This window comes from Mus caroli, chromosome 13, assembly GCF_900094665.2.
Source record: "Mus caroli chromosome 13, CAROLI_EIJ_v1.1, whole genome shotgun sequence".
NCBI classification, from domain to species: domain Eukaryota; kingdom Metazoa; phylum Chordata; class Mammalia; order Rodentia; family Muridae; genus Mus; species Mus caroli.
In genome coordinates this window covers 87,905,847-87,916,950 of record NC_034582.1, presented here as the reverse complement: position 1 = coordinate 87,916,950, position 11,104 = coordinate 87,905,847, and the positions used below count along the sequence as shown (strand labels likewise).

The following is an 11,104-nucleotide window of genomic DNA, read 5'->3' as shown; positions in this document are numbered from 1 at the left end:
GGGTCGTGGGTAGCTGGCGGGTGTCAGGCAACCCTGCGCTCCCACTACCCCGGCGCTGATCCGGCCGGATGAGGCCTGTGGCCCTACTCCGAATATTTTCTTAGAGATCAGATGAACTTATCTGCTTTCCTTAGAAGTGATCATATATTCTATACTTAGCAGTTTGGCACGTGGGGGCAGCTGACTAGATCTTAGCCTGTCTCACTTTTTGGCTTACAGAAACACCGAGGAGGAAGGTCCAGTGTGCTCTAGGTTACCCATGAAGACTCGCCCCAGTCCTAGTCTAGTGTGCTGTTTGCTTTAGCCAAAGGCATCTAGCTCCCTACAAACCAAACCTCGCTGAGATCTCCCAACCTGGCCTTCCACTGTTGTGAGGGAGTCGGGATTGTGCAGTCACAATGCCGGGGCTTCCTAGGTTATCCTCACTTCTGTGGCTCAAGACAGCATCTACACAGGTTTTCTATTACAAACTCAGTGGCATGAAGCAACAATAAGCTTACTCTACAGTTTCTGTGGGTCAGAAGTCTGGGCTCAGTAGAACTAACTCCGTTAGTCAGTCTAAAGCTGTGTTGAAGGTATTGTCCATGTTGAGTCTTTTTAAAGATTTATTTTTAATGATATGTCTGTGTTTGGGTGTGTGCATATGAGTGCAGGTGCCTACAGATGCCAGAGGAGGGCATCAGGCCCTTTTGAGCTGGAGTTAAAGGCTGTTGTGAGCTGCCATGTGGGCACTGGGAACCAACTTTGGATCCTCTTGAGGGGCAGCATTCTTAACTGCCTCGCCATCTCCACAGCCTCCTGGGCTTGTTCTTGTCTGGGGTCTGATGGGGGAAGCATCTCTTCTAGGCTCCTTGAGGTTCTTGACCAAGATCATACTCTGTATATGACAGAGTCTTAGCAGTTTTCAGGCAGTTAGTTGCTGCCTAATGTTGGGGCACAGATCTCCCCTGCAGTTCCCAGGGGACACATGAGTCTCCCATCATGATCCATTCTGTCTATCCCATGGGTCATCTTAGTCCAGTCTGCTAAAGTAGATTCTTAAAAGGATGTAGTAGAATCAGGAGGGTGGCTGTTTGCCACCATTACTGTACTTCAGTATTTTGTTGGTTTGAAGAGTGTTAAAAGCCCTGAAATGCTTTCAGGAGGAGGATTCTATTTCAAAGATGTGAACACCATGGGGAGAATCAGGAGGGTTCACTTTAGAGCCAAGTGCCACACTGGGAATTAGATAATATGTTAGGACTACGGCTGTGTCCCTCCTGTCTGTTCACCTCAGTTCTAAAAAGGGTCAAAGTGGAGGAGCCTCTAGGAGACCTCCCCCTGCCTGTCTGCCTTTAACATCACCTGTCTGAGTCTGCCAAGATCATTGTCATCCTGTTGGTGTCCTGTAAACAGGACTCCAGGGCTGGTTCTCCTCTGCTGCTGTTTAATCCTCACAGTGTCTGTGTAGCCTTCAGCCTGCCTCCCTTGTATGTGTAGCTCTTTGAACTCTGTTCAGTCCTGCAGGAGTCAGTCCATCTTCAAGCCCTTCATTCTCTTTTGAGTGCCTCCTCTTCTTTGTGCTGTGGAAACGCCATACTGTGAGGGTAATGTGCTATACTCTGTGCAGGTTTGGCCAAATGCCTTATGCTGGATCATTTATAGACAGCAGACATTGATGGCTCACAATTCTGGGGGCTGGAGATTTCAAGGTGCATATGTAGGCAGATTCAGTAGCTGATGAGGGTCTCTTTCCTGGGGCCTGTGTGCCATTTCTTGCTACGCTCTCATGTGGTGGAGGAGATCAGCTCCCCCCACACCCCCTGCACCCCCCACCTTCTTTTTTAGGGCACTGATTGGATTTATAGGTGTTTCTCCCTAACAACCACCCCACCTGAGTGTCATCTGCTGAAACTATTGATTGAGGAGTAGCTTTCAACATAGAACTTCCGGGCGGGGTGACAAGTCATCCGGGCCATAGAATTCTGCTTTTTTTCTGCAGCCTTTTCAAAAAAGTCGTTGATTTTTCTCTCATATCTTTAAACCAGGCATGAAGGAGAGTGTGATTCCCATGATTCAGAAAATCCCCCACATTTGTATCTCATTAGATTTTTTTTTCCACGAGAAGAGGTTTATTGGTGGGGAGGGGGAAGAGAAGGAGGAAAGAGGGGCGAAGAAGAAGGACTCATTAGATTTTAATTAGGAGCCAGCAGCCACTGTCACAGACATATAACGACCTCCACAACTTGTTTTTAATGTTTTTGTATCTTGACTTCCCAGAACTATCATTGTTTCTAACCCATTCCTGTTTTGCTGTTTCTGATCATTTTTCCAAACTCTCATGTCTCATTTCCTTGACCCTTTACGTTGACTTCTGCAGCTCTTTCCGTTGTCCTACCCCAGACTTCTTTATTATAGTTACCGTCTGTTTCATAACTATGTAGCTTTAAAGTTTTATGCGTCCATTTATTTGGTATGAGGAACCGAATGTAAGGCTTGAGCAGGTTGGGTATGTACTCTACCATCGATCTGTATCCAGCGCCATAAAATTGGGTTCCTCTCCTCTCCCCCGAGACAGGGTCTCACCTTTACCCCTCCTCAGGTCCTAATGAGGAACCAAAGCCAATGACAAACCTCCTGCTCTAGTCTCCCCAGTCTGTATGCCACCCCCGCCCCCGACTTCTCTGCCACATGCAGCTAGAGTAAAACTGCCTTCAGATGGTGAGGGGAATGGCCGGGATACCAGATAGGACCTAATGTCCAGTCCCACCCCTTCCATAAGAGAATGTCCGCAATCCACAGGACTGGTGTGATGGACTCCTATGCAGCTAGAGGCAGTGTCTTTGGGAAGATAGCTCCTTACAACCGTGTATTTATACAGACCAGGCAGCCCTGGAGCAGGGCTATGGACTCTTCTGCAGGAGATCAATTTAACCCAACGGCTCCCTTCGCTTTAGGATTTCTACCTCTGTGGCTGAAGTCCATGTGTCTGTGACTACTGCCGCATGTCTTTCAGTCACTCCTCTTGTTGGCACATCTTCCAAGGCCTCTGGGACCTCCAGTATGACAGTCTTACTGTTAGCTCTCTGGTTTCCTTTAACGAGAGGAGGGAACATGAAGTAAAGTCTGAATTGTCTTGGGGCTGCATTCTAGGCAGTGATTAGAAACTGTCCCCATTTCCTCTACTTTGTTAGAACCCTCAGCTCAAGGTCCCCTTTTGTTGCTTTTCGGTCTATTTTCTTTTTTTTTTCTTTTTTTTTTTTTTTTGGTTTTTTTTCAAGACAGGGTTTCTCTGTGTAGCCCTGGCTGTCCAGGAACTCACCCTGTAGACCAGGCTGGCCTCGAACTCAGAAATCCGCCTGCCTCTGCCTCCCAAGTGCTGGGATTAAAGGCGTGCGCCACCACGCCCGGCTTCAGTCTATTTTCTTTTTTTTTTTTTTTAATATTTATTTATTTATTATATGTAAGTACACTGTAGCTGTCTTCAGACGCACCAGAAGAGGGCATCAGATCTCATTACGGGTGGTTGTGAGCCACCATGTGGTTGCTGGGATTTGAACTTCGGACAGATCCGTAATTATGGTTTTTCAACAGGAATTCAGGTTCGGGATAGGATCATCATAGACTTAGTCTATTTTCAACTAGTAAGAAAAAGGAGTTGACTGGGCAGGTGGTGGCATAAGCCTTTAATCCCAGCACAGGCAGAAAGGCAGGTTGATCTCTGAGTTTGAGGCCAGCCTGATCTACAAATTAAGTCTAGTACAGCCAGAGCTACACAGAGAAACCCTGTCCAACAAAACAAAACAAAACAAAACAGGAGTTAATCATTGCTTCCATTTCTCCTGAGCTGTATTTTTTTTTAAAGATTTTATTTGTGTGTGTGTGTGTGTGTGTGTCTGTGTGTCTGTGTGTCTGTGTATCTTGGGTGCCTATGAAGGCCAGGTCCGTGGAGCTATGAGTGATGGAAACTGAACTGTTCTCCTCTGTCCTGCTGAGCTTCTCGTGGACCTGCTTCACTACTACTTCTTCTTCTTTTTTTTTTTTTTAAGAGGCTTTGTTTTTGTAGAACAGTGTTCTCTTCCCAGAGGAAGGTGCAGATTTCCACTGCTCCTGCCCCTCACCTCCAGCTCCCAGTCTACTGAATCACTTTACCTCTAGATTGGCACAATTTGTTACAGTTAATGAGCCTGTACGGACACACAGTAACTCAGCCTGGGTATGTTCCTGCTGTGGGTTGAGTAAGTGTGGGCTGACCTGGACCCATCAGTGTCATTGACAGCTTAAGGAGACCCCCAGCCTTGCCCTCCTGGTTACAGTCTCAGCAGCAGCCACTGGTGTTTGGGTTCTCTGCTTTTGTTCGTTTGCATTTCTGTAGCTTCACCTTTCCCACCAGTCATCTTACCATTGCACTGTGCAAGATGCAGCCTTTCAGACTGGCTGTTTTACCTGCTGTATGTGTGTGCACCTTGGAGTATGTGTGTCTTTTCACAGCTTGATGGTTCGTTTCTCTTTAGTACTGCATAGTATTCTACCTTGGATCTACTCTGTTTATGGATCCTTTCACCTACTGAAGGAAGTGTGCTTGCTTCCAGTGCTCTACTGCAATGAATAAAGATGCTAAAATATATATCTGTAGGTTTACTGTGAGCATAAGTTTTCAGCTCATTTGGGTAAGTATCAGGGGTTGTGATTGCTAGATCACACGGTAACTGTACATTTAATTTTAATTTTTAATGTGTATATTTAAGTATTATAGTATGATTTAGTGAAATATATATAGATGGTGAGTTTACATTACTATCTTACTATCAGTTCATACAAATGCTATGTTTTGGTAGCAGCTCCACACTGAGAGCTCAGCGAGCATACTGTGCAGTTTGACTATATCACCTGTGGTCTTCGTGCTGCGTGTTGCAGCAGGAGACTTGCCTGCCTTAGGAATTTGTATTCTCTGGCCTTCATCTGCCCCGTTCCTGCCCCACTTTCTCCTCATCTTCTGTAATCACCATTTTGTCCTCTCTGTGAGCCTTCTTTTTAGCTTTCACATATAAATGAGTTCATGCAATGGTTTTCTTCCTGTGTCTGGTGTATTTCACTTATCGAGAAGGTACAGCTTCATGGGAACTATTTAAGTTATTTGCTGCGGTGGTGGCAGAGGTGAGGTGAGTGGCTTTGCTCCACCCCAAGGTCCATCATGATACACTGCCTTGCCACAGGCCCAAAACAAGAGTCAACCATTTACTGATGAATCCTCTGAAACTCTGAAAAGCTTATCCTGTATACAGATCATTCAGGTACTTGTTACAATCCACTCCCTCTCATGTCCAGTGGTTTTCTTATACCTCTAGTACTAAGCTAAGCAGAAACAGCAGGAGTTAGGCCTCCTTGGCTGGCACTGGGTTTTGATGGAGAGGCTGTTAGCTTTTCCTGGGGGATGCTGTGAAGGCTTTGCAGGTAGTCCTGTGTGTGGTGAGGGAATTCCCTTCAGGATAAACTATGGGGAGTTTTTGCCATGAAGTATGTTAGATTTTTATCAACATTTTTTTCTATGTCAGCTGAGATGATCATGTGCTTTTTAGTTTCTAGTCTGTTGATGCAGTGTGTCATGTTGACTGTTTATGTAGTGAAGCAGCCTTCCTGGGTTAGGGACAATACACATGGTGGCCCTGTGTGATTTCTAAAGGTGTTGTTGAACTTTGTCTGCTGGTGCCCTGTGAGGGTTTTGCATAAATTCTCCTTAGAGGAGTTGGCCTGTAGTTTTGTTTTCTTTAGATTTAAAAAAAAAAAAAAGATTTGTGTGTGTGTGTGTTTTGTGTATATTGGGTTGTGTTGCCCTGTGTTTTGTGTGATTTTTGTGTTGTGTGTTGTGTTTCAGGTATTGTGTGTATTGTATGTGTTCATGTGTGTGTTGTGTTGTATGTTTGTATTTTGTGTTCTTGTGTGTGTCCTGTTGTATATTTTGAGTTCTTGTGTGTGTTGTATGTTGTACTGGGCATGTTGGGTATTATATTGTGTTTTGCAAGTTGTGTGTGTGTATGTTGTGTTGTGTGAGTGTGTGTTGTGTGTTATATGTTATATTTTGTGTGTGTGTGTGGTGTGTATGTGCATATTTTTACAGGTGAGTGCAGTGCCTTTGGAAGAGAAGAAAAGAAGAGAAGGCATCTGTCCCCCTGGAGCTGGTGTTTTGGGTGGTTATCAGCGCTCAGCATGTGGTGGGAACCAAGTTAAGGTTCTTTTACCAAAGCATTTTCTTCCTTGGTGATTGATGTGGAAGGGCCCAGCCCACGGTAGCTGGTGCTGTCCCTGGGCTGGTGGCCCTGGGCTGCTTAAGTAAGCAGCACCCTGTGTCTTCTGCCAATCCCTGGCCTGACTTCCTGGGTGATGGACTACACACTGGATGTCGAGTAGACCCTTTCCTCCCCAGGTTGCTCCTGTTATGTGTTTTATCACAGCAGCAGGATGGCTTAGACTGGGCTCCTGTCCACCAAGCGTCTCTCCTGTTCCTGGCTTTCTTTTCTTAAAGCGTCATAGATGTTAAAGCTAAGTAATTAATTAACTTCATAAAGTATGTATGTTAATAGTCCCTTTAGTTCAATTTTGGGAAAAATTCAAGAAATACTGACAGTGGCACAGTCTGGTAGAAAAGGGTCAGGAGTTTAAGGCCAGCTTGGGATATATAGAGAGATTATGTCTCAACAAAAGAAACACAGAGGTCGGGCGTGGTGGCACACACCTTTAATCCCAGCACTTGTGAGGCAGAGGCAGGTGGATTTCTGAGTTCGAGGCCAGCCTGGTCTACAAAGTGAGTTCCAGGACAGCCAGGGCTATACAGAGAAACCCTGTCTTGAAAAACAAAAAACAAAAAACAACAACAAAAAAAAAAAAAAAAAAAAAAAAAAAAAAAAAAAAAAAAAAAAGAAAGAAAGAAAGACACACAGAGGAGAAAAATGGCTTTAACTTTGCGAGTGCTCGGTGGAACTCGGTTATGGAATTCTTTGGCCCTGTGCTGCTCCTTGCAGCCTGGGTCTTATTTCTCCACTGTCATTGTGCAGTCAGGCGCTCTGTTTCTCGCTGACTCAGTCTTAGCCATTCTGTTGCTCTAGAAGGAGTCCACCCCTCCCCTTCCCTAGCCAATGCCATTGGAACAGATTTGCTTATAAGAAGCCCTATGATTCTCCGAATTTTCTGGCATTTTGTGGTAGTAGCAATTTTATTTTCATTTTTTAAGTTTTGAGTAGTTTGTTGTCCACTTAAGTAAGGAAGAACAACCCTGTTTATTTTCTTAGCTTGATTGATTATATCTGTAGTTTTTCTATTATATTTAGGTTGCTGTTTTGGTTTTCCTTATTTCCTTCCTCCTGCTGATTTTGAGCTTGGTTGTAACTGTGCAGTGTCCTGACCAACCTTGGGCTGCTCTGTAGTCCATCTTTCGTGTGGCCATCCTCCCTTCCTGGTGTCCTGGCAGCTCTTAAAGATGCTGGCTGCTCCCTGAACAGTGAATCAGTGAGCCTGTGTGTATGTGTGTGTGTGTGTATGTGTGTGTGTGTTGTTCATGTGGATAGTAGTGTGTGTGTACACACATGTACACTCATGTGTGTGTGTGTGTGTGTATAGATTATGCTGACATATTTCTAGTGTGTCTGTGCAGAGGAACTTGGATGGTAGAAAGAGTTCTTGTCACAGGGAGTTGTTTCTGCTCAGCTGCCTGGGCAAGCCACCCCTTGCCTCTGTGGTACCCAGTGTGGATGCCAGTCACCCTGAGAACACTGTGCCCGTGTGGTCCTCTTACCTGCTGCTGCCTGGAGGGTTTGGTTTTTCTCACTATGGTTTAATGGCTTTGAGGCTCCTTTTCAGTGGGCTAGCACCACAGCATTTTACAGCTCAGCTACCTGGGCACTGCCCTTCTTGTCTTCACCTTCACACCTTCTTGTCTTGGCTGCAGAGAGCGTCCTCTTTCTCTTCAGTTCACAGTTCAGAAGCTTAGGGATCTCTACTGTGTTTCAGCTACAGTAGGGTTTGCTCTTCTTGGGATTTCCAGAGAGTTAATCCTTTAAACTGACTGCCATTGACTCCTCCCCCTCATCTCCTACTTCCCCCCACTCCTCCCCCCTCCCTGTCCCCCCTCCCCCTCCCCCTGCTATAGAAGTTGACTCTTTTGTGTTTCCATCTTACAGGAAGGTAGTAGTAGATGATGTTATTAGGTTTTTGATCCACTTTGAAAAACCTGTTTCACTTGGTGTATTTAAGCCGTTGACATTCAAAGAAATGATGGAGATGGATTTATGTCTCCCATATTTATACTGTTTTCTGTCTGTTCCCGTATGTTTGTGAGCCTGATTTTTGGGTTCTTATTCAGTTTCTTGTGTACACCTGTTTTCTCTTTAACACATCAGTTATGTTTCTTGTTTTTACTTTTTAGAGTTGCAAATCCACATAAATCTAAGTGCACACCGATCAGTCCTCGACCTCTGCATCTGTGAATTCCCTGTGGGCCCCCTGAGCCTTGCATCCCTTCTGTCCTTCATCTCACTCATTTGTGTGTGCATATAAGCACAGGCATGCCTGAGGTGTGTGCGTATGGCGCCCTAGTGAGAGATGCTGCCGGTGGCAGTTCAGACCAGCCGTATTCTGCTGCCCAGTTGATGATGGGAAAAATATGTTTTTGTTGTCCCCTACGTCCTCTCCTCAGATCTTCTTCCTTTTTCATAGATTGTGACCCACATTCTTTCCCTTCTTTTTGGAGGCAAATATAAGAGCATCTTGGTCTGTGTGAGAAGTCCTTATATTCTTCACCTTCAAGAAATAGTTTCAAGGATACAGATATCCAAGCTTGTGGCTTTCTCTTGTGTTTATTATTTTTGACTTCACTTTCTTTGGTCTCTGAGAAGTCAGATATACTTTTTTTTCTATGTTTTTGTACTCTGTGAATGCCAGTTCTTGCAGGTGCCCAATAGAAGGCATCAGATCTTCTGGAACTGGAACTAGAGACAGCTGTGAGTCACTATAAGTGCTTCCCTCACCCCGACCCCCCCACCCCACCCCAGGGTTTCTCTGTCCTGGCTGTCCTGGAACTTGCTCTGTAGATCAGGCTGGCCTGGAACTCAGGAGGCAGAGGCGGGCAGATCTCTGAGTTTCTGCCTCCTGAGTGCTGAGAGTAAAGGGGTGCACCACCATTGCTGGCTACCAGCTCAGCAGGTGTTCCCATTTTTTTTGTGTGTTTTTTTTTTGTTTGTTTTTGTTTTGTTTTGTTTTGGTTTTGGTTTTGTTTTTTCGAAACAGGGTTTCTCTGTGTAGCTCTGGCTGTCCTGGAACTCACTCTGTAGACCAGGCTGGCCTCGAACTTAGAAATCTGCCTGCCTCTGCCTCCCAAGTGCTGGGATTAAAGGCGTGCACCACCACTGCCCAGTTCAACAGGTGTTCCTAACATGTGTTAGGACATGTGTTCATGGAGACTTTGTGCAGAATTTGTGCTCTAGTAAACTGACCTCTGTTCTATTTGGGGGCAGTATTTTGCTTCCTAAGGTTTGGGGGTGTTACTGAATTTTCAGTAAGTTTATTCTTTAACCTCTTGTAGAGATACATTCCACACGCCTTATCCTTAGAACTGGAAACTCAAGTCCCATTTACTGTTGCTGCTGCTTGTTCTTCTTCCTTCTTCCTCCTCCTCCTTTCCACTTTTCTTTTTTTAACAGAATGGAACCAGGAACCTTTAGAATAGCCTGTTACCTGTCCCTCTTCTCTTGTTCTGTGTGTCTTGTATCGAGTACAGCACACTGGCCCCACTCACATCAGCTGTGTCTTCTGCTTGGGATGGTCTTCCCTCATGAAACTACCTGTACTCAGCCTGCACCTGTGACCCCTTCAATCCATGGTTCTGCTGTTCTAAGATGCTCTGTGTTGTGATGTGTGGTGTCTTCCCTAACTAAGTCACAAGCTCCATTATGTATCTGTGGCCAATGGAGTAACCAGTGACTGGTAAATATGTGGGTGAAGGTACATGATCTCGTATGTTGGTCTGTGCACACCTACTGTTTGCACCCCTACTGTGTGCAGCTCCTGGCCTGCACACCTCTTCTCTGCTACTATGCAGCTCCTCTAAAGGCTTGTACTAGTCTTTAATAGCCTTGTTTTAGTATGGTTATCGATTGAAATAATTCTATTTGTCCTGGTTCTTAGCTAGCATTTATGTCTCTTTGTCCTTAGCACCGAGGGACTCCAGGTAAGCAGAGCTACAGCCAGCTGTTGCCTGTGAAGAGTCAAATCTAAAACGTTCCAGATTCCTTGGGGGCACGCCATAGTGGCACGCCATAGGGGCACGCCATAGTGGCCATAGAAGCTGCTCCGGGAAGTTCTCCTCGTTTGCTTGTGTAAGGATTACCCGAGGAGGCTGTTCAACACGTTACCCAGTTAAATGTACCTTCCCTCTTTTTCAACCTCTGGGTTGTCTCTGGTTAGGCCTAGAGTACATTTACTAAGTATCTGAGGTTTCTGAAGCCAGACCATATGACGAATGCACAGGAGAACATTCCACAGACCCTGAGCACAAGAGAACATGGGACGCTTTGGGGTGAGATGTTTAAAGTACAGAGGTACACAGGGAAGGAGAGCAGGCAGCCTTGATAGTGCAGGCTGATTATTCGTGCCAGTGGATTTCATTATGCCATGCACATAATATATGGACAGGAGGCACTTCGCATGTGTGTCTTACCAGTGGCTGTATCACTATGTGTGTCAACAGCCGGGAGTGACTGAGGCTCATGAGCCCAGGCTTGGGTGCAGGCATTTGTGGAGTCCACAGAATCCACAGCTGAGTACGACTGATACTGGCTTTTCTCTCCCAGCATAGCTCCCACCAGCACTGGGAGCTCCTAGGAGGCAGGCAGCTTCCAGCCCAGTCACAGCTTGATTTGTTATATCCTGTGACCAAGGTTTGTGGCATCGTCCACAAGAGGGTCTTATCACCAAGAAGGATGTAAATTTTTATGTGATATAGACAGTCCCTAGATGTCTCATGCCTAGAAGGAAGGGAATTTAAATGTTCTTTGTGTGTGTGTGTGTGATTATCATTTTTTAATTGGGTATTTATTTCATTTACATTTCCAATGCTATCCCAAAAGTCCCCCCC

The 11,104-nt window shown here is 45.4% G+C and overlaps 1 protein-coding gene and 1 non-coding gene across 4 annotated transcripts in view; one reads left to right on the top strand and one right to left on the bottom strand.

Annotated features, from left to right (window-relative positions):
- Scamp1 (secretory carrier membrane protein 1) overlaps positions 1 to 11,104 on the top strand; it is a 77,008-nt gene that overhangs the window by 36,955 nt on the left and 28,949 nt on the right. The window contains exon 1 of one of the 3 annotated variants that reach the window (XM_021180353.2): positions 365 to 575. The exons of the other annotated variants lie outside the window; for them this stretch is intronic. The gene's annotated coding sequence lies outside the window, so the exon portion shown is untranslated. Of the gene's footprint in view, positions 1 to 364; positions 576 to 11,104 lie in introns of those variants that run through there. 3 annotated transcript variants of the gene reach the window in all.
- Positions 3,540 to 3,606, bottom strand: LOC115029209. The gene has a single exon (XR_003834761.1). It is a non-coding gene; the product is annotated as a small nucleolar RNA SNORD50 (small nucleolar RNA).